This window comes from Macrotis lagotis, chromosome 1, assembly GCF_037893015.1.
Source record: "Macrotis lagotis isolate mMagLag1 chromosome 1, bilby.v1.9.chrom.fasta, whole genome shotgun sequence".
NCBI lineage: Eukaryota > Metazoa > Chordata > Mammalia > Peramelemorphia > Peramelidae > Macrotis > Macrotis lagotis.
Genome location: NC_133658.1, coordinates 189,421,106 through 189,446,222, shown reverse-complemented (window position 1 = coordinate 189,446,222; position 25,117 = coordinate 189,421,106). Strand labels below are relative to the sequence as shown.

The 25,117-nt window shown below is 35.0% G+C and overlaps 1 pseudogene; it reads left to right on the top strand.

Annotated features, from left to right (window-relative positions):
* The first annotated feature begins 2,277 nt into the window (after positions 1-2,277).
* On the top strand, positions 2,278-4,036 carry LOC141520179 (protein FAM98A-like; annotated as a pseudogene).
* The last annotated feature ends 21,081 nt before the right edge of the window (positions 4,037-25,117 follow it).

The following is a 25,117-nucleotide window of genomic DNA, read 5'->3' as shown; positions in this document are numbered from 1 at the left end:
ACTAAAAGAGAGGGTAGTATCATTTCTCCCCCCAATTAGTCTTTTATAAAATACAAATTTTTTTATTAAAAGATAAGCAAAACATTAACAAATATGATCATATACAATAAAAACAGCAAAATAGATTTAGAGTCTGAAAGATCTAAGTTCAAGTCTTATCTCTAAAACTCATTAGCTATACAAGCATAGCAATTTAAATCAAATTTTAAGGACTTCACTTAAGTAGAATATGAAATTATTTTTGGCAAACTCTATATAATTTTTTAAAAAAATTTCATTTACTACCTCCTAAATATGTGTATTACCATTTTAGCATGGATAGAAGGTGGAAGGTAGAACAATCATGGAAGGCCTCATGTCTGAATTGACTTTTAAAGATTGATATCTATAGGTGATAGAAAAGGGTCAAATTCAGCCCAGTTTTGAGAGACAGCATTGGAAAGGGAAGAAAATGGAAAGAGAAAACAAATAAAGTAAGAATATTTGAATGGATTTTTCTGAAATGAAAAAAAATACAAGGAAAATTATGTGGAAAAGGTTGAAGCCAAACTATGGAAGGTCTCTATGATAGATTAAAAGTTAAAGAGTTCCAGGGTTAGAAGGTACCTCAATGATTATCTAATCAATACTGTACCCCCAACAGACACTATGCTACAATGGAAAACCTCTTAAAAATGTGAAATACAGTAACTAAGAAAGCCCATTCTACTGACATAACCCATTTTATTTTCAAATAGCTCTAATTATATGTTTTTCTTGACAGCAAGCCCAAATCTGCCTCCTTATAATTTTATCCATGTTTTTGGTGCCTGGGGTCAGATAAGATAGATCTATTCTACTTCCAGAAGATACTTGCAGATAACTACTATGCTTGTAGCCCCTGACCTCATCTCTTTTCAGATATATATTAGAGAATGGAAAGAAGGAACCCCAGAATTTAGTTCAATCCATATCTGCAAAAAGAATATCCCACTCAAATAATATACCTAAGAAATATTCATAATCTACTTAAATATGTTCATGGAGGAATATCTGTATATTCTTATCTTTCCTGCTTTTTGATACAACCCCTTCTCCAGGCTTAATTTCTTCAGTTTCATCAATTAGTGCTAATATAGCAATGGTTTCGAAATCCCCCAACTTCCTAATTGAGTTCTTCAAGATGTCCTCTACCTTCTCAATGTCTTTCCTAAATTGTGGTTCCCCAGAACCAAATACAAACCATTAAATCTAGTCTATTCTGAGGAAGTGAGTAGTAAGTAGTTCCCTATTTTGGGGAATAAGAATTCTCTTAATGAATGACAAGATTCTGCTAGTGTGATTTGGATTTTTTGATTGCCACACCAAAACATTGACTCATTGAATTTGAAGTCCAATAGAACCTCCAAATATTTTCAGACAAACTAATATTAACCAAACCTCCCTAACTTTATACTAATGAATGTGATTAAGAGGAGACAAAAAGACAAAAACAGAAACAGAAAGAAATTAAAAAATAAGAACTTACAAGTTTCCAACCCTCTGCTAATTGTTGGATATATATATATATATATATATATATATATATATATATATATATACACATATAAATATATGTACACACACACACACACACACACACACACATATATATATATATATATATATATATATATATATATGGCAGTATACAACTTCAAGAAGCTTAAGTTCTAGTAGGGAAGAAAACACATATAAGAGAGTGTTGGTCAGGAAAGTGTGTTTTGACTTGTAAAGTCATAGAGATGAGGAGTCAAACCAAAGAGGGAACTATTGAAGCAACGAGTACTGAATTGATTACAGGTCTTGTAACAAGAAAAGGTGGTCTTCATTGAAAGTGACAAGGGAGGGAAAGAGGATGCACATAATAGCAGTGAGAATGATAAGGAAATAAGCTGGGTGAGTGGTCAATAAGAGAAGTATCCCTCCTGATTTTGTTTCATCTGAAAATCTTATAAGAATGCAAACATTCTATTCACTTTGTTAAAGCTGTTAGAATATAAGAGGGATATGTGTGGACTTCTGACATTACTAGTCAGCTGTGTTCATCCTGTATCGTTGAATGCCTTAAGTCACCCCTTTGAAGGATATGAAGAGCGGATAATAGAAGATATACTAAGAGGAAAAGAGGTAATGAAGTCACTCCAATTTAAATCCTGCTGTAATATCCCAAAGTACCAATGGGGTTGAAGCTATTCAGACCTGACTTCTCCTTGGAAGGCCCCTGGGAGTCTCCCACCTCTGTTTACAACCACAAGCATGACTGGAGAAAATTGTAGCAACAGGTTTAGGATTAAGAAAAAGAGGAGGTTGATTTGGAAGTTCGGAAAGGTGCCGCATGCGCAAATCTGCACTGTGCAGGGGAAGAGGGGAGCCCGAAGACTAGGAAATTTGAATCCCACCAGAAGCGTGGAGTGTGACCTCATGGAGACTGACATCTTGGAGTCGTTGGAGGATCTGGGTTACAAAGGTCCTTTGTTAGAAGATGGAGCTTTGTCTCAGGCAGTCACTGGTGGAGCCAGTTCCCCTGAATTCACCAAACTCTGTGCTTGGCTGATGTCTGAATTAAGATTGTTCTGTAAACTAGAAGAAAATGTGCAAGCAACTAACAGCTCAAATAAAGCAGATGAGTTCCAGCTTGAGGTGAGTGGGCTACTTGGCAAAATGAACCGTCCATATGTTTCACTGACATCTAGAGATGTGACAAAGCGCCTTCTCAACCAGAAGAATTGCCTCCTGTTGCTCATGTACCTCATTTCAGAACTAGAAGCTGCCAGAATGTTGTGTGTGTATTCTCCCCCCCCAAAAAAAAGCACAAGAAGGAGGTGGTAGTGAAGTTTTTCAAGAGTTGAAGGGTATATGTATTGCTCTAGGAATGTCCAAACCTCCAGCCAATATAACCATGTTTCAGTTTTTCAGCGGCATAGAAAAATAATTAAAGGAAACATTAACAAAAGTTCCTCCTAATCATGTGGGAAGGCCTTTGTTGAAGAAAACAATGGGACCATTGGGAGAAAATAAAAGCAGTTAACCAAGCCATAACCAATGAATATGAAGTTCGAAGGAAACTTTTAGTGAAACTACTGGATGTCACTGTACAGTCATTTGGCTAGTCAGACAGAGCAAAGAGTCAAACAGAAAAATTAGCAAAGGTCTACCAGCCAAAACGCACACTCTTATCTGCTAAAAAGTACTATTTCTGTTGCTCATCTCTTGGCTACTCATCAGGATCTTTCAAAGATTTTAAGGACAAGCAGTGGCTCCATTAGAGAAAAAACTGCCTGTGCCATCAATAAGATGTTGATGGGCAGAGCACCTGACAGAGGTGGTAGACCCAATGAAATTGAACCTCCACCTCCAGAGATGCCACCATGGCAGAAAAGACAAGATGGACCTCAGCAGTCGGAGGCAGAGGAGGACTAGGTGGTTATGAATAATCATATGGAGGATGAGGAGGTCACGAACAGTCATATGGAGGATGAGGTGGTCATGAATAGTCATATGGAGGACGAGCTGGTTATGAACAGTCATATGGAGGTCGAGGAGGTCATGCACAAGGAGGAGGAAGAGGTGGACATGGTAGTTATGACCATGGAGGTCAAGGGGGTGGAAGAGGAAATAAACATCAAGGAGGCTGGACAGATGGAGGGATTGGAGGAGGAGAAGGTGGCTATCAATATGGTGGTTATCGAGATTCAGGTTTCCAAATAGGTGGCTACCAAGGAGGTGGTTATGGTGGCTTCCAATCATCATCATATACAGGAAGTGGATATCAGGGTGGTTATCAACAGGACAATAGATACCAAGATGGTAGTGGGCATCATGGTGAACGAAGTGAGGATGGTCAAGAAGGGAGGAGTGGTCGAGGAAGTAGAGGTTGTGGAGGTCAAGGTGGAGGCTGGGGAGGAAGAGGAGGACAGAATTATAATCAGGGGGGGTCAGTTTGAGCAGCATTTCCAACATGGAGGTTGGAGGTTATCAATATAATCATTCTGGATTTGGACAAGGAAAACAGTAGTCTAGTTGAGGCTACTAAAAATTAGATTTCAACAGAGCTCAAGTAATAGAAATTTTAGAGGCCTGCTATATATCTAGTTGAACTAATGAGACCATATATGGCCAGAAATTCCTGCTTTAAACATGAAATTATAGGTTGATATGCAATTGTTTTTTAATGGATTTTGTTAATGCTCTTTATTTGACAAATGCATACTTTTTACCAAAAAAATACATAAATAGCCATGGATGTTTAATGATTAGACTAATATCACAGTCAGAGTGTGCATAACATTTTGAAGAAATTTCTTAGAAAGACCAACAATGGCTTCAATGAGAAGTTCTGAGAAGCATTCTTCTAGATTCTTTATAGATTTTTCTCTAGGAAACCCTGTCTCTTTAACTGAAATTTTCTTTTTATGTATTCTGGTTCATATTTTCCAAGAACAGTTCTACTCTAAATAATTGGCTTTTTATATTCAGAGCAAGATTATACACATTTGCTTCACTATAAAATACTAGGTATGTTTCTATTACATGAGCTCTTCTGAATATAGCATATTCAGTAGCCTTATCTGGTTAATTAAAAAAACAACCATTTGCTCAACTCTAAAGACCTTGAATATGGCCAAAATCTACAAAGATCATTAAATCAAGCTAAGTTGTGAACTTCTAGTATGTAGGCATATAGTTAAATATAGCAATTCAAACTGACCTGCATCCATCCAAAATAATTTTCTCCTACAACCTTATTTTTACTTGAAGTTGACTAGAAGGAGCAGCAAACTGAAATTTGTTTTATGCACGAGTTAATATCACTGGCTCAGCAAATACAGATTGTTTTGGGCAGGTGCCTTTTTGTCTTGTTTTTGTTTTTTTGTAATTGAAGAAATACACTGCAAAGTAGGAAGATGGATGTTGCCCAGTGGAGGAGGCCCTTTAACTATCACTGCAGAAACAAAAGCCTGGCTGAGTTGATGTTTTACATTATTCTTTACTGAAATCCACATGATGCTTCTTACTGTGTTTTTTTGGTACATAAAACATTGTCAAGCTGTGAAAGACAAATGGCTGAAGGTGTGCTTTGTATGAAAGGTGAGCAATAAAGTATCTGTGTGTTCTCTGTAAAAAAAAAGAGGAGCTTCTCAGAAGATTAATACTGCCCATATACATTTTATTTGAAAAGATGGGGTTTAGAATAATGGAATAGATTCTCTTGGAGGTTTTTGGCTTTTCCTTCAGGAGGGGCCAGGAAAAGAATGGAGAAAAAAGAGATGGGAGGATAGTGGTCTTGCATCCTCTCCTGTTATATAACTTTGACCTCAAAAGCCTTTCTTCTTCCTTTTTAGGAACTGTGATCTAAATCCATCCTCCATCATGAGAATGTTATACCTTCTCTTGACTGCTTTATCCACCCTTTTCCAGATAGTTCCAGGTAAATACTTACTGAGAATTCTGTATTGATTTAGTCATCATTTTACCCAGTGGGCCCATCACTCCCATATCATAACTGGTATGGAAAGTTGATATAGGAAGTTGATATGAGAGAGTATTAGGATTGTGTTTACACAAAAGGAAGAAAAGAAGAAAAAGTTAAATCAACCTACCACTGGTTATGCCTATATAACAGATCTGATCTCTTTTCAGTGGGTTGAATAATTTGGGTTTATATATTCTGAGATATATTTAATGGATATAGCTTCCTTTTTTGCAGACTTGAGATTTCCACTGAACATTCTAGAATAGAGGATAGAGGGGACAATAGAAAAGAAAGAGAACAGGACTCTCCTCCCCTTTGGCTCCTCCTGCAAAGAGGGAGACTAAGTATGTGCAATTCCTTGGTCTCTGAATGTGCCTTTCTTCTCTAGACTTGTTCTGCACATACTTCTAATTTTTCTATCCTACATGAGGTCATTTAGCCCCCTGAAACAAAATTGGCTTGAACCATCAATGTTTTCTTACCTAAAAGATGGAATGAGCAAGGATAATCAATGTATGTGGTCTCATTCCCTTTATTAAGAGCAGTTTCTGTGTAGGTGTATGCATGTATGCATGCATGTAATATATATTATGCAGATGTGTATATGTTTATTATATATACATGTGTATATATCCACAAATATATAAGTATAGGATAATATATTGAGGAGAGTAAAAAATGAAACTACTCCTTTGTTGAGGAGGAGAGTTTGCAAACAAAATGAATAAGTCACAAAGCAACAATGGTATAGTGATGGAAGCCTTGGATTAGAATCAGAAAAACAGAGTTCTAATTCTGATTCTGATACTTAATTCCATGACAACTATAGGTGAGTTACTTCCCCTTTGTGGATCTGTTGTTTCTGCTTTGTAGAATGCCAATCAGAATAAACTTTAAAAGCCCTCTAGTCCATCACATCCCCCACAATTTTACAGGTAATGAAGTTGAGACTCAAGTAAATTAAGACTCAGTCATATTGATCTTCAAAAGATCTTCACTGAAGACAGAATTTGAATCTAGGGTCTCTGTCTCCTGAGCTAGTAGTCTTTCTATTGTATTATGATGACTCCTTGATAATTTCGATGGTCCTGTTTTGTTTCAGATTTCACAATATCCCGAGGACTTCAGATTCCATATCTTTAAAATTAGGGAATTGAGATTTCCTGAGTCCAATCTAGAGCTTTACAGTTTCAGAGATTTGATCCAATGAATCTTTAAAGAAATTAATAAATAAGCAAGACATATCCATTTTGTTCACCTTCAATAAACCACAACTTGGTGGTTCAGTCTAAATAACATAGGTGCCCTTAATATCTATGAAAAATAACATGACTTCCCAAATTAAGTGACTCCAATATCCCCATGTACCTCTTCAAGATAGCTCATGACTTCAGATCCTAATAAGCTTATAGATTTATAACTGGAAGGCTCTTTAGACACAATCTAGTTCAATCTTCTCCTTTTACAGATAGGGAAGGTTAAATATAAAGAAAGTGATTTGTTCAAATTCCACAACCAATAATTAGTTGACCAGGATTTTAACCCATGATGTCCTTTGACAAAGTTGGACTCTTCCAAATTTACATGGTTGTCTTCCCTTAGTAGTTCTTATGAGACTTGGGGAGATAATCAAATTTTGCCTCTCCTCCCATTGTTTCCTAATCCTCTACAGTCTTACCAAATATAAAAATGTCAATTGAAGATGATGTATTAGGCAGCATATGCACATTGTTAGGATTTCCCTAAAAGATACTCCTCTACTCAAATACTACCTACCTTTTCCAGCGGTTTGTACTCCCCCACTCCCCATGTATAGGGTATAGACTTATTAGGATTGGTTACTTTAATATAGGAATGATAGGTCATCATGAAGGGTAAGACTGAAAGCTGCCTTCCTCAGAGAACCAATGTTATTGCTCCATTCCTGTTTATTTACTACCTTGTTCCTTGGCCTAGACAACAGCAAGCTGTCTAGACTTTGGACTGTTCTTTGCTTAATCCTTTCCTGTTATAATGTCTTCCTAGTTTATGAATCCTTGTTTGTCCTAATTCCTTACAATATGTATACTTTCACAATCTTAGTTATATTAAAATTAGCTCTAAATTTGGAATGAAAGACCTCAGTTAACTTGCCTCCTTAGGCAAGTCACTTTCCTCTCTGGGCCTCAACTTTCTGTTCTATAAATGGATTAAATGAACTATGAGTCCCCCCAGCTCTCCATCTATTATCCTCCAATCTCTGCTGATTCTCTCATATGCTTGCTTACTCCAAGACTAGCTCTATCAAAAATAGACTCATACTGGGGTGGCTAGGTGGCACTGTGGATAGAGCACTGGCCCTGGAGTCAGGTGTATCTGAGTTCAAATCCAGCCTCAGATACTTAATAATTACCTGTGTGGCCTTGGGCAAGTCACTTAACCCCATTGCCTTGAAAAAAAATAGACTCATATTCTTGGTCCATTTGCAGATGTTCTGTTTGGTTTCTCAATCCCTGTCCTTTTTCATGCATCAAATATTGACTGAATCCCCACTACTGCTGCCAACAAGAGTATCCAGCTCTAAGTCTACCATGACTCTCCTAATCCTGCCTGCCTACTTTGAGCCAAACAAGTATAGCCACCCATAGTTTGTTGCTGATAATAGGTCTCCATAGGGAAAATGGTGTATCCTATAGCCTTGGTTAAGAAGGTCCAGCTAGACCAAGGATCTTCCATTCTCCTCAGGACTGGTGTCAGCTTCAAACTCTTACTGAGTCTCTTTTTCTTTGTTCAGGGAGCACTAGGGGGTTCTCATTTGAGAGACCCTGTTATCTCCGGGGTGGTGTCTGCTTGAAACGAGGAACACCAGGATGTGTGCCTTTCAGGGGACCTTGCCGTGAATTTACCGTTTGCTGCAAAAGGAAAATCTGAGAAGCATTGGCACTGAAGAATCCTGGAAAGGGAGGCCTGTCGGGATCCTAGAAACTGTGCTTATTCTTGGCTGAATAAAAGTAAATTGATGCTAAACTCTCAATGAGGCATTAACATGTCCTCAGGTTTGGATGTGGGAAGAGAGAGAATCAATCTTCAATGTAAATGATTGTGTGGATGGGAAAGGGAAACAATTACTCCTGTATAATTGGGAGATTCTTATTCCCCCTCAAAAGCTTGGGAAGAGAAGAAATAGAAATTTATAGAATTTATATATAAATAAATTTATTAGCCACCTAATATGTACCAGTTCTTCTCTGAAGAATTGATTGTATAATATGGGAGAGGCTAGAAAAGGACCACCCAGCATAGTATATATGCATCAAAGAAGGCAAAGAATTGAAGTACCTCAAAAGAAACATGAGATGTACAAATTTTGAAAAATCCATCTCAAATTTTCTATAGACTATTTGTCCCCAACCCTGTGGTAGAGTTTTACGAGTTCATAGTGTTTTGATCAGCCACATTGTAATTTGACTCTAACATAGTGAGGTCATTTTGCCTTCTTCAAGAGCAAAGGATGGCAGCCAGTATGTACTGGGCACTGTGCTAAACAATAAACAAATATATCTCATTTGATCTTCACAATTATTCTGCAAAGTATATGCTGATCCCCATTTTACAGTTGAGGAAACTGAGGCAGAGACTTAATGATTTGCCCAAGGTCATGCAACTTTACTAGCTGGATCCAGAGTTCTATCCACTGTGTGACCTAGCAATCCCTAGTTGGGAACAGATATTTGCGGGCAAGATCAGAGTTATCACACAGAGCCCACAACATTCTAGAGTTCAACTTGACCTAGATTAAAATGTAATTGGAAATATTTAACAAAAATGAATGAAAATACAATCAAAGAATTTTTTTATTTTTAAATTAAGTTTATATGTGGTTCACAGAGACCCTTGTGTATGAATTAGTGGCCTTTGTTTCTATTTGCATTTGACACATCTGGTCTACAAGGTCATACAGGTAAGTAGATTTAGAATTGGCTGGACCCAAAGGATCAGCATTAATTCTTCTCATCAATGTCAAGTAGGGTCTCTAAGGGTATGTCTTTGATCCTGCACTGCTTATCATTTTAATCAATGACTTGAATAAAGGTATAAAAGGAATATTTATTGAATTTGAATATAAGACAAACTTTGAAGAAAACACTAACACACTTTATGATGGAGTCAGTACCTTAATGGTTAGAATTTAGGATCAATTCCATTAGGATGAAATTTGATAACTCAAGTTGAGTTAGAAATTGACTTAATTAATAGAAAGTAGGAAAACATTTTGATATAATAGTTTGTCCAAAAAAGATCTTAAGGGATTTTAATGAACTAAAAGCTCAGCTGGGTCAATAATGTGGCATGTCAAACAAAAAATAATAATATAATGATGCATAAGAGGAATGGTGTGCAGAACTAGAGAGATGATATTGAGGTTGTACTCTGTCCTCTTCAAAACACATTTGGAATATTACGTCCACTTTTAAAAGGGACTTTGATTAGCTGAAGCTGTCCAGAGGATGGTAAAGAAGGACACTGAAATCATGTTATATAACAATTGGTTGAAGGACCTGAGGATGTTTAGCCTGGAGGGAAAAAGATTTAGGAGGGACATGATAACCAAGAATTTGAAGGACCTTTATAGGTAAGAGGGATTAAACTTGTTTTCTCTTAGCCTCCAAAGGAAGAACTAGTAGCGAGAAGTGGAAAGGAACAGATTTAGGCTTGATGTCAGGAAAATTGAAACTATTTAAAACAACATGCACATTATCTATTACAAAGGGGCCCTTAAACAGAGACTGAATGATCATATGTCAGGAATCTTATTTGGTAGTTAAGATTGAGTGACATCACCACTACTATTCAATATTGTATCAGAAATGTTAGCATCAGCAATTAGAGAAGAAAAAGAAATTGAAGGAATTAGAATTGGGAAGGAAGAGACAAAACTTTCACTCTTCGCAGATGACATGATGGTCTACCTAGAGAATCCCAAGAAATCATCTAAAAACCTACTGGAAACAATTAGCAATTTTAGCAAAGATGCAGGTTATAAAATAAACCCCCATAAATCCTCAACTTTTCTATATATGTCTAGCAAGAAACAGCAGGAAGAGCTAGAAAGAGAAATCCCATTCAAAGTAACCTCAGACAGTGTAAAATATTTGGGAGTCCATTTGCCAAGACAGATTCAGAATCTTTTTGAAAACAATTATAAAACACTTCTCACACAAATTAAATCAGATTTAAATAACTGGGCAAATATCAACTGCTCATGGATAGGTAGAGCTAATATAATAAAAATGACAATTCTACCAAAACTAAACTATCTGTTTAGTGCCCTACCAATCAAAATTCCAAAAAATTACTTTAATGAGTTATAAAAAATTGTAAGTAAATTCATATGGAGAAATAAAAAGTTAAGAATTGCCAGGAGCTTAATGAAAAAAATGCAAATGAAGGTGGCTTAGCACTACCCGATCTAAAATTATATTATAAAGCATTAGTCATCAAAACTGTTCGGTATTGGCTAAGAAATAGAGTGGTGGACCAGTGGAATAGACTAGGTGTAAAAGCAGGAGAGGATTATAGTAATATGCTGTTTGATAAACCCAAAGAGTCCGGCCACTGGGATAAAAAATCCCTCTTTGATAAAAACTGCTGGGATAATTGGAAGTTAGTATGGAAGAAACTTAGATTAGACCAACACCTCACACCCTTTACCAAGATAAGATCCAAATGGTTACAGGACATAGACATAAAAAACAATACTATAAGCAAATTAGAAGATCAAGGACTAGTCTACCTGTCAGATCTATGGAAAGGGGAAAAGTTTATGACTAAGGAAGAGTTGGAGAACATCACCAAAAACCAATTGGATGATTTCAATTACATTAAATTAAAAAGCTTTTGCACAGATAAAACCAATGTAACCAAGATCAAAAGAAAAGTAGTAAATTGAGAAACAATCTTTACAATTAATGATTCTGACAAAGGACTCATTTCTAAAATATACAGAGAACTGAGTCATATTTTTCAAACAAAAAGCCATCCCCCAATTGACAAATGGTCAAAGGATATGCAAAGGCAATTTACAGATGAGGAGATCAAAGCAATCCATAGCCATATGAAAAAATGCTCTAAATCATTAATTATTAGAGAAATGCAAATTAAAGCTTCTCTGAGGTACCACCTCACACCTCTCAGATTGGCCAGTATGACCAGGAAGGATAATGACCATTGTTGGAAGGGATGTGGGAAATCTGGGACACTGTTACACTGTTGGTGGAGCTGTGAACTCATCCAACCCTTCTGGAGAGCTATTTGGAACTATGCCCAAAGGGCAACAAAAATGTGCATACCCTTTGACCCAGCAATACCACTACTGGGTCTATACCCTGAAGAGATGAGGAAAAAGGGTAAAAACATTACCTGTACAAAAATATTTATAGCAGCCCTGTTTGTGGTGGTAAAGAACTGGAAATCCAGTAAATGTCCTTCAATTGGGGAATGGCTTAGCAAACTGTGGTATATGTATGTCATGGAACACTATTGTTCTATTGGAAACCAGGAGGGATGGGATTTAAGGGAAACCTGGAGGGATTTGCATGAAATGATGCTGAGTGAGATGAGCAGAACCAGAAAGACACTGTACACCCTAACAGCAACATGGGAGTGATGTTCAACCTTGAAGGACTTGCTCATTCCATCAGTGCAACAATTGGGAACAATTTTGGGCTGTTTGCAAAGGAGAGTACCATCTGTATCCAGATAAGGAACTGTGGAGTTTGAACAAAGTACAAGGACTATTCCCTTTAATTTGGGAAAAAAACAGAAATCTTATTGTCTGATCTTGTTACCTCTGAGAATTCTGTTCTCTTTGAGGATATGATTTCTCTCCCATCACACCCAATTTGTATCAAGGTACAACATGGAAACAAAGTAAAGACTGAAGGAGTGCTATCTGTGGGGTGGGGTGGGGGGAGGGAAGCAAGATTGGGGGAAATTGTAAAACTCAAATAATATCTTTAATAAAAAAAAGAGATGGCACTGATTCAAAAAAAAAAGATTTAGTGATATTATTTTGGATTTGGAGGGACTTTGACTTTGTTCCTCTGTTAAAGTGGTACCAGTATCATGTTTCCAGGTTTTTTGTAACTGTATGATAAAGACTGTGGTTATCAGAGTTTGTGTGGGAGTGGGGTAGTAGTTATTGAATAAATTCTAAAAAATAAGAAGCATTAGATCTAGCTTTCTCTATTCATTATGATACCTACATCCTAGTCCATTATGTGTTTACGGTCAATGTAGAGAGCCAAGAATGGCCCTATGGGAAGATTGTGAGGTTCTCTAGTCCTGACTTAGGCAACGACCACATGAATGGACCATGAACTAGGGAATTGTAAACTTCAGTCTCCATTGAGTACTATAGGTGACCTTAATTAATAGAGGACTGGACTCATGTGATCTTACAGCTTAGCAAAATTCAGAAACATTTTTAATCTCTCAGAACAGACCTTGGAACATCCAGACTTTCTAGTTCAAGGTTTATGCATTATTGCCAGTCTGGATTCCCACAAACATGTACATTTCCATATAGAAAGAAGACTAGACATGCAAGATTACATGTGAAAACCCTTATTATAATTTCATATATTGTGATGTTCTCATCTAAAAATTACGTAACTGATCCCCTTCTAATTAAGAAACAAAAATCACAAAAACCTTTGAAACTAATATGGGTAATTAAAAAAATCCATAAATAGACCATGTTCTAAAATATATTATCAAAATCTGAATTTTGAGACTTCCATTTATCGATGATATGATTGATCATTAGTTATTTGGTGTTAATTATTGTATTAATCAGAATTTGTAAAATTTTCAAATCTTTTTATTTTCATTATCATATTTATTGTGCAAATTGTTCTTTCTGCTCACTCAACTCTACAACAGCTTACATATCTCCCTTTGTTTCTCTGAATCCATCAATGTTATCATATGTTATTTGACAATAATTTCCATAGATTCACATAAAATAATTTGGTCAGCCATTTCCCATATGATGAGTACCCACTTAATTCCAGTTCTTTTTGACCATGGTAAGTGATGTTATGCATATCATTGTATGTATGAGTCCATTTCCTGCTCTTTGACCTCTTTGAGGGTCCTAATGTACTATTTAGTTAAAAGCTGTATATTTTAATGATATTTTGATAATGATTCCAAATTGTTTTTCAAAATATTAAAACCAATTCATACTCCCATGAACAATACATTAAAATGCCAATCTTATCACAGCTTTCATAATTTATCATCATTCATTTGTTTGCATCTTTGCCAGTATGATGAGAATAAGGTAGAACCTCATAGCTATTTTCACCTTTATTTTTCTAATTATAATGATTTGGTACATTTTTTCATGTGGTTATTGATAGCTTGAATTTTTTCTAAAGATAATTGCCTGTTCATCATCTTTGAAAATTTTTCTATTTGTAATGGCTCTTATTCTTACATTTGTGAATCAATTCCTTACATAGCATGTACTGAAAGTCAACATACTTGACTAGTAAAACTTAAAACTTCTCTAAGACTTTTGGGACAACCTATGTAAAATTTTAGTAAGTTTTAATAGTTTCAAATTGCTCTGAGACTTTTGTGATTTTATACATATATATTATGTATGTATTGATGAATATACACAATAGGTATCATAAAAACTTACTGCAAATATTTTCCCAATAAACTGTTTTCCTACTCCTTTTAACTGCATTGATTTTGTTTGTGCATAACATTTTCTACTTCATTTCTTTATTTCATAAACACTTTTTCATTTTTATTTTCTGTTATCATTTTTGCCCCTTATTTAATAATGAACTATGTCCTACCTACAGGGACATCCTTATTTCTCTAATTTGTTTATGACCACCATAAATAACTTAATATCCCACTCACCATTCCATTATTTCCAAATGTTTTCATTCCTCCTTGCACTTAATAGAGCTCCCCTTTCCCTTTAACCTCTCATCTGAGAACCTGACCTCATATTTTACTGAGAAAAAAAATATGGTTATTCAAAGAAAACTCCCTTTTCTACATCCTCAACTTATATCCCCGAGTTGACTTCAGTCAGTATCTCCTCCTTCACTGCTGACTCACATGAAGAAGAGACCATTCACCTTACCAAGGTTAACCTCTCCATTAAACACAAGTCATCCTCTTCAAGATATTAGCTCATCTATCAATTTTGGTTGATTGATTGTTTCTTGTTCTTCATAATCAAAGAAGACCAAAATGACATCAATATGTTAGAGGCAAGTTGCAATGTGACTGAGAAGACCAATATGAGCTCAGAATGCTCTACCAGAAGTCAGGGGACAAATAGTCCATGTGAAAACCTGAGGTGTGAGTACTCTAAACTCACACATATCACTTTTCCTTTGATTTGCTCCCATTCTGCCTTGCTCACAGAGCACAGCACTCTCTCTGATGAAAGTACATCATGCTGTCTGGTCCATGTCAGTTTCCCATGCTGCACAATCAATTCTAAAGTTCTTTAGAGACACCTTCAGAGTGAACTTGTATTTTTTCTTTTGGTCCCACTATGAGCACCTGACCTATGTGAGTTCTCCATAAAATATGGCCCAAACTTCTCCCCCAACTTCTAGTCACCCATGTCCAACTGCTTTTTAGACATCTCAAACTGGATATCCTCTAGATACCTTAAATTCAACATGTTAACATCTGAATTGCTTTCCCCCCCCAAAATCTCTCCCCTTCTACACTTCCCTATTACTATCAAGGACACCAACATTCTTCAAGTCACACTGGTGCTCACAATGTAGATGACGTCCCCAGTTCATCACTTTCTCTTACCACCTCTAAATGCAATATTAATGTTACCAAGAACTGTTGATTTTACCTTCATAACATTTCTTGAATATGTTGCCTCCTCTCCTCTGACATTGCCACAACCATAGCACAGGTCCTCCTCAACTCACTCCTGCACTATTACAATAGCAAACTAGTTGATTTGTCAACTGCTATAAGTCTCTCCCTATGCCATTCCATAATCCACTCAGCTGTCAAAGTGATCTTCCTAAAGTGTCAATTGGACCATGCTTCCCCCTTACTCAGTAAACTCCCATGGTCTGCCATCACCTCCAGAATGAAATATAAAATCCTTTGCTGGCATTCAGAACTCTTCATAACCTGTTCTTCGACTACCTCTCAAGTATTCTTATACCTCATAATTCCTTCCCCTATGTACTCTATGATTTAATGGCATTGACCATGTTGTTTTTCAATCATGGCCCCATTCTCAACTCCAAGCATTTATTTCTACCATCTGACTTCCCTATCTTTCTGTAACTCCCAGATAAAAATCCCATCTTCTATAGGTAGTTTTTGCTAAGTTCTAGTGTCTTCCCTCTATTGATTATTACCTGTTTAACTTACATGTAACTTGTGTGTTCATGATTATTTTTATGTTGTCTCCCTATTGTTCTAAGAATTCTCCAGAGGAAAGAAGTATATTTTGTTTTTCTTTGTATCACCATGATCTGATGCATAGTATATGCTTAATAAATATTTAACTGATTGGCAAAAAATTTTATGTCTATATAATGCATTAATTTAGGGCTCATTTTAATGTTTGGTGTAATGTGTGAGCCTAAATCTAATTTCTAGCACCTATTTTTTCCAGGTTATCCAGAAATTTATACAAAGTAATGATTTCTCATCTGTGTAGTTGGAATCTTTGAGTTTATTGAGCTTTGTCCTATTTTGCTTGTTTTTCCATATCATGGATATTTGAACTATGTCATAGATTGACTACTAATTTTTAAGTGATGCTAAATAGTTTTTATGATAGCTACTTTTTGTTTTAGTTTCAGATCATCTACATAAAAAGATGTGTATATTGAGCATGGCAAATAGAAAAGTGCTATATAAATACTAGTTATTAATGTAATGATTATTTTACTCTTTCCTTCTCACTTTTTGCATTGTTTCTTTTAAGATACTGACCTTTTTTTCCTTCTTCCAGATGAATTTCATTATTATTTCTCCAAGTCTATGAAGAAAACTTAGCATGGCTTGATTTGTAAGGTAATGAGTAAATAAATTACATTAATATTGTTATATTTATTAGACTATGAGCAATTAATATATCTTCAATTATTAAGTCATAATTCCATCATGAATGTTCTATAAAAATAGTCATATAATTCCTCTATATTGACTTGTGAGTCCAAAAATATTTTATAAATTCTTTGGGTTGTTTTAATTTAGTTTTAAAGATAATTTTGCTCTGTATCCTTTCATACTGGGCTTTGTTGGTAATAAAAAAATTAATGATCATATGGGCTTATATCTTTCTATTTGATGAATTTATTATTTCAGCTATTTCAGTTGAATTTCTAAAGTTCTTTTAAGTGTATCACTATAATATCTGAAAAGAACCATGATTTCCTCCTCTATGCTTATTACCTCAATTTCTTTTTCTTAACTCAATAACTAGTATTTCTAACACAATATCAAATAATAGTGGTGTTAATAAGCAGCTTTCATTTCTCCTTCTCTTATATAAGAGTTTTAGCATTTCTCCTATGAATACAATTCTTGGTCTTAGTTTTAGGGGAGACATTAATTACAGATTGTAATTCTTATGCCTTTAATTGTTTTGAAAATAAATTATTATTGTGTTTTCAAAAAAAGTTATTTTTATTGGATCTAGTAACATAGTCATGTAACTTTTAAATAATTTAGTAAAATTCATTTTACTTTTAATTAAGGTAATTTTACTTTAATTCTAAATCTTTTTAATTTAATAATTTAATTCAATTTTAATGTTCTGTTAGTTTTATCAATATCAATAGTCAACATTAGTCAGCAAGACTGTTACCCCCAAAATAGACCTATTCTATCTAACTTGGTCTACTTTTATTCTCTTTTGTGACATTTCTAGGTCCTCATAATGCATACTAGTTTATAGTAGCTCCATTGTTACTGATTTTTTAAAAAAAGGTATAGGTTACAGATACCAAACTGGTATTCCCCATCTATTTGTTGTGCTTCTAATTTTGCAAAAAAATGTTCTTGGGGTTATCTGATTTAACTGAATTTCTCATCACGATCATAATTGGATTTCTATTAACTAGTTTTTCTTCACAACTTCTTTCCCCTAATACAAGGCAATACTATTCAGAACATTCTCATTATCATCTTCCATAAGATTCTAGTAACAATTTTATGTTCAAAACTAGTATTAACTACAGCTACCATACCCATTTACTTGTTCATAAGTTTGTGTCTTCCCTGACTGAGATTCCCCAATTGTTGAGCATTTCCTCAATTTCCAATTCTTTGCCTACAAAAAGAGCTGCTATGAATATTTTGGAACATGTAGGACTTTTCCCTTTTTTAAATAATTTCTTCTGGATATAGACCTAGAATTGGAATTGCTGGATCAAAGAATATGAAGTTTTATTGCTTTTTTGGGTATAGTGCCAGAAACATTGAAGTCACAACTCCACCAGCAATGCATCAATGATCCAATCCTCCCACAACCTCTCCAACACTGATCATTTTCCTTTTTTCTCACTTGGCCTAACTGATAGATGTGAGGTGATACCTCATTGTTGTTTTAATTTACATTTCTCTATTCAATAATGATTTGGAATATTTTTTCATATGATTATATATATATATATATATATATATATATACATATTTAATTTCTTCATTTGAGAGCTGTCTGTTCATTTCCCTTAACCATGTATCAAGTAGGGAATGACTTGTAACCTTATAAATTTGATGCAATTCTCTATATATTTTAGAAATGAGACCTTTATCAGACCTAGTTGTGAAGGTTGTTTCCCAGTTCCATGCTTTCTTCTTAATTTTGGCAGTATTGATTTTATTAGTGTAAAAACTTTTTAATTTAATATAGTAAAAATAATTTATTTTGCAATTATAATGAGCTCTAATTATTTTTTGCTGATAAATTTATCCCCTTTCCATAGATTTGATAGAGTATTTCTTGATCTATTAATTTATCTATTGTGTCACTCTTTTGTCTAAATTCTGTACCCAGTTTTGATTTTATTTTGGTATAGGGTGTAAGATGTGGATTTATGCCTAGTTTTTGCCATACTATTTTCCAGTTTTCCCAACAATTTTTGTCAAATAGTGAGTTCTTGGGTTGGCTAGGTGTTGCAACGTGGTGGCTAGGTGGTACAGTGGATAGAGCACCAGCCCTGGAGTCAGGAGTACCTGAGTTCAAATCAGGCCTCAGATGTTTAATAATTACCTAGCTGTGTGGCCTTGGGCAAGCCACTTAACCCCATTGCCTTGCAAAAACCTAAAAAACAATAGTGAGTTCTTATCCCAGAAGCTGATGTCTTTGAGTTTGTTGAATAGTACATTGCTGTAGTCATTTACTATAGTTTTTTTTTTAATTTACCCTAATCCACTGAACCATTACTCTATTTCTTAACCACTACCAAGTATAAAGTTTGGATTATTATTGGACATCTGTGAAAAGATATCAAAAATATTAGTTCAGTGACCAAATCCTGCTTGGAGTTTCCTAAGCTACCCTATTGGATTGTTAAGTGCTAATATCCTAGGGTCCTTCACTTTCTTTTTATATGTACTGACATCTTGCATTCATAGTTCTTAAGGTCAGTATCCTACCCTAATTATTAATGTTTGAAACTCTGCTATTAGAGGAAAAATTGTTATCTTTCTGTTCTGTCTACCTCATGATCCTTGAATTATTTAGGACTCAGTTAGTGGGAGACATTTAAGACTTTTGGGGGAAATAGCATTTGGACCAGAACATGAACTCCCTTCCATATACTTGACAATGATCTGAATTGCACCCAAATTGTAATTATCTAGGAGGCAAATGACCTGGTATACAGTCTAGGCTCTATCAATAATTTATAATGCGAACTTGGGTAAATTCCTTTAATTAAATGAGTCTAATTGTCTATCACTGTGAAAAAGAGGATAATAAAGCATGTCTTAGAGAAACAAATTCTTATCTTAAGGACTTTTTGCTTGCAAACTCTCAGATTTCCATGTTACCTATAAGGGATTAATTTCAAGTCTCACTTCCATTTAAGATTCAGTGTATTGTACAGTATCATTGAAAAGGTCCTAAATTTGACATTTTAATATCTAGGCTCAAATGCTGACTCTGGTACTTACTACCTATATGAATCTTGGGTACATCTCTTGTAAACTAAATAACCTATGAAGTTTCTTTTGGGTCTAAATTTATCTTCATAAAATTTTAAAATCCTTGGATCTCTTAAGACTTTTTCTAGTTCTAAATTCCTATCTAGTTCTAAATTCTTTGTCCAAAAATTAATTTATCATTATCTATCAAAAACCACCTCTCCTTTCCTATTCTACCATTTCTGAATGACATCACCCTCCACCCACTCCCCTAATCTGAAAACTTTAGTTACTTGACTTTTACATATCCATTTGCCATATTAAGTCAAACTAATGATTTGCTTTATTTTTGCTTTTTTTTAAACTTCAATCATCTTTCCATTTGACTCTTTCCCACTACTGTAGTTCTGACCTACAGGGGGAGAAATAATTTTATCAAGTAATTGGTCTTGTGGAACTGGGTCTCAGAATAGAAATTAGGGCAAAGTATATGGATTTCAGTATTATATCAAGGTGATTGTTGGACTCATGGAAGCTGGTGATCCAAGGAGATATGAGAGAGAGAGAGAGAGAGAGAGAGAGAGAGAGAGAGAGAGAGAGAGAGAGAGAGAGAGAGAAGAAGAAGAAGAAGAAGAAGAAGAAGAAGAAGAAGAAGAAGAAGAAGAAGAAGAAGAAGAAGAAGAAGAAGAAGAAGAAGAAGGAAGAAGAAAAAGAAGAAGGAAGAAGGAGGAGGAGGAAGACAAGGAGGAGGAGGGAGGAGGGGGAGGAGAGAGGAGGAGGGAAGAGAGAGGAGGGAGGGGAGGGGAGGAGGAGGGGAGAAGGGGAGGAGAGGGGAGAGAGAGAGAGACAGAGACAGAGACAGAGACAGAGAGACAGAGACAGAGACAGAGAGACAGAGAGACAGACAGAGAGAATTGACATTTGAATGATATTTGTCCTTCATTTTCAAAGAAGACCATGACATCAAGGAGATGATGCCATGATAAGCACATGAACTGGATTTGAGTGAGGGAGTGCTCAGCTGAGTCACCAGTCTCACATTCTCCCCTAGAGCTATCTGGGTTCAGTGGCCAGATATGAATGAAGACAACTGAAAATAGCCCTAGATGTAAAATAATCTGGATTAAGTGACTTTCCCAAAGTCACACAAGTGTCAATTTGTCTGAGACCAGATTTGAATTCTTTACCTCCTGACTCTGACCAGAGTACCACCTAGCTGCCCCAGATATAGATATAGATTGATATAGATAGAGATACACCTGTGCACCTATATACACATACATATATACATTGATATTCAAAATACATAAACTTTAAAGGTTATGACACATTTTCTAGATATGGTCTTATAATTTTGATTAATGACTGTTTTTCTTCTATCACGGTAATTTTCACTGACCCCACCTAATAGAATACTCCCTTATAACAAAAAGTATCTAAAAAAAAACAAAAGAAATAGACCATGTCTTGAGAGCACATTCATTATCCACACCCATCATTCACCTCATTCCTCTTGAGAGAAGGGTAATGTTTCATCATCATCAGTCCTCTGGAATCAAGATCAGTCATTACATTAATGTGAATTCTCATGTCTTTTAGTGTTGTCTTTCTTTATATTGTTATTGTTTTAATTATTCTCTCGTTTTTGCTTTCTAAATTCTATATTAATTTTATGTAAATCTCATGTTGTTTAGAATATTCATAATTTCCTACAACATAGTAGTATTCTATTGTGTGTGTATGCAAAATTATTTTCATTTCCCAATCTATGGATACTCCTTTTGTTCTTGAAGTATTTGGTACTGCAAAAAGAGTTGTCGGGTCTCATTTTATCTTCACCACAACCCTAATAAATAATTAATGCAACCTGATGAAGAAACCAATAAGAACCTCACTTTTATGTCTTGCCTTGGGGCCATATGACTAGTAAATTGTAACCCAAAATCTTTTATTTCTGGAAAATAAATAATAGTACTATTATTAGAAAGTTGAAGCTCTTGTTGAGAAGGTTTCATTTGCAGAGTCTTGGGAGTTAATGTAAGAACATGAATAGATATATGGTTGGGTAGGGTGGGGGTGATGGAACTTACAAAGTCAATAGAGATTTTATCAGTATCATACTATCATCATTTTCATTATAAGATTACACTTTAGGTGTTCTTCTTCAAATACTAAGTACTTTTAAAAGTATACTTCAAGATTTGCTTCAGTGACCAGAGCCAGGATCATGGATATATATATGCATCTTTTTGAAATGTCAAGCAACATCATCATATGACTCTCCTCTTAGGAATTTTGAGGTATGTAGTCAAAGCAAGTGAGGTTGTACCTGGTGATCTTCTCTATTTTATCAAGGATGCCTCACCCTTCCAATTGGTAACTAGGGGTGGAGTGTGTATATATATACATGTGAGTATGTGTTGTATGTGAGAGTTGGTGAAGAAAGGGATTTCCATACATATTTGGACTGATGTATTGTTCTTTTATTAACAAAACTATGTGAATTATTCTGTTTTAGGCCTGGGCAGGCTAATTCTTTCTAGTTTTTGCTCTCTAAATGGGAATCAAAAACACAATTACAGATTATAATTTCTTCTCTTTCTAGAATAAAATGTCATCCATATAATTTTTACATTTCAGGGAAGGTGTAGAACATATCTAATTCAAAAGCTTTACAAGCAATGTTTTTCTGAAACATTTGCTAAATAGGAAGGAAACTGATTTTAACTCCATAGTTGTGGATAGATTAGGCTAGGTAATTCCTCAAACTAAATTCTATGATCTCAAGAAATTAATACTGAATTAGGTCACTCTAAGTGTGATACCATACTAGGTGAAAGCATATGCAAAAAACCCTAAAAAAGATATATGTGTCCCCATAATAATTTATGCACCCAACTCTGGTGTCTGAAGCAAGCTTACCATTGGTAGTTCTAAGGAACCAGCACCCCTGTGCCAAAATATGGTGGTTAAGTTTTTGCTTTTTTTTGTTTTGTTTTTAATTTAAGGCAATGAGGTTAAGGGACTTGCCTAATATAGCTAGGTAATTATTAAGAATCTGAGACTAGATTTGAAGTCAGGTCCTCCTGAGTCCCAGGCTGGTGCTCTATCCATTGAGCCACTGAGCTATCCCAGTGGAAGAATGGGATTCTCAAGGTTATTTTCCCTATATCTAAATGTGCATGTGTGACTAAAAGGGAAGGTAACATATTAGCATCCAATCATATTTGGAAGCAGTAGGGACTTTCAAGTTAGTTGTGTTCAGTTCCATTCATTTAAAAAAAAAGAAAAATGAAATCAAGAGAGAGGAAGTAACTTGTCCAAGATAAGGCTAAAAAGTGCAAGAATCAGTACTAGAATCCAGGTCCTCCATCTTCAACTCCAATACATTCTTCATTCTACTATAATGTCACTACAGAATAGATTATTATCTTTATGTCAATTAATAATAATAGCTATAAATTGATAGATATTTCTGCTTTCAAAACACTTTGACTATGTTATCCCTTTTAATCCTCCCATAAATTTAATCATTCCCATAAGTTAGATATTATTTCTATCTTCATTTTGCAGATAAGCAAACATAGTATCTACATTAGTGTCCAAGGCAGGATTTGAGCATATCTTCCTGACTCCAATTCCAATATTCAATCCACTGTTCATTTCCAGGAGAACGTGAAGCTGAATAATTCAGTGATAGTAATGGCTAAAGCTATGTGGTAAAGTAATGACCTAGCAGGAGAGATTGTACAAGGGACACTTACATTTCACTCTCTTCACAACTGAACCCTTCCTTTAAGAATCCATTTCTGGAATAATATTTTAGCTCCTCCTATTTATATAACTCATTAAATCAGGTTGAGAATGTTGGGGATTCCTTCATTATAGTATGGAGTGCCAGTTTCAAATTATTTTATTAGTTGATTATTTAAGCCTCACTTGTTTCCACTAAAGGTTATTAAACATGCTACAGGTCCCAGATAAGTTAGACTTTACTTTTACAGGCAATAGCCTTAGGCTCTGAGAATCTCCCCATATGGTAAGGAAAACCACAAAGAAGAGAAAAGGAAAAAGGAAAAGGCCCAGTTAGGCTTATGGAATAGAGATAATCGACACAAGAGAAAAAAAGTCAGTTTGCTTCAGTTGAAGCAGAAAGGAACTGGCTGTTAATACTTTTCAGAGAACATTTATGTCCTTCATGTCATCATTCTATGCATCTTATACTTGATCCACTGAGGTTCAGGGGCTTTACTCAAGTCCCCCAATCAATAAACAATAGAGCAAGAATAGGAACACTAGGATAATAGAATTAGAACTGAAAAGAGACCTCTGAGATTATCTAATTCAATGCTCCTCATTTTTTAGATGTAAGTCTCATATATTTGAAGTGAAAAAATATTTAGGAACCATTGGGTCTAACTTCCTAAACTGGAGATGAGGGAACTGACATTCAGAGAACTTAAATGACTTGCCTGAGATTACAGAGATAGTACACAGAAAAACTATAATTTGAACTCACCAGACCTGGAGTTTGGAAGAGCTGAATTCAAATCCAGAATTTCCTAGCTGTGTGACCCTGAGTAAAGCATTTAATCTCTTTCTCCCTCCATTTCCTCATCTATAAAATATATAATAATATAATAATGACGATGATGATGATAATAAATAATAATAATAGTATCTACCTATGGGGTAGTTGTGAGAATCAAATAAGATACTATCTGCCTATTCATCTATGCATATCTTTCTGTATCTACATATCTAGATTTATAAATATTTATATATATATATATTTACACATATGTTTATGAAAAGGATAGACATCAAATAAGACATAAATCTTAACAAGGTAGCAATTTATCTACATTTCTTTTTTCTTCTTGATTTTTAAATATTTTATTGATACTCCTTTTTTTTAACATTTCTGTCACTTCCTACAAACTTACTTCACTTTTCCAAATAACTCATTTGTAACAAAAATGTATTGTCAATTAAAATAAATAATTACCTTGTCCATGTCCTAGAATGTATGTCTCAGGCTCTATCTCTGTCCATCACCTCTCTAACAAAAGATGGGAGACTATATTTTTCCTATTCCCAGTGTTACAACTCTGGATATATTGCTATTACTTCATATCCAACAATTTTGCAATAGCTCTTTAATTGGCCTCTCTGCCTCCTTTCTTTAATTCATTTTCACACTGCCAACAGATTAATTTTCCTAATGCATACCTTTCCCCCCACCTAACCATCCTGTCTACTCAAATAGTTTCAATGATTCTCCATTTGTGAATAAATTATAAATTCCTTAGCCAGACATTCAACCTCACATTCGCTCCCACCTCTTAACCTGGTCCCAAGCAACTTTTGTAAACTTAATTTCCACGGATTTCTGATACAAATAGTATTCAGATACTGTTCCTCAAATGTGACAAGCTTTTCTGGCTCTGTTTTATTCGTAGCCTTTAC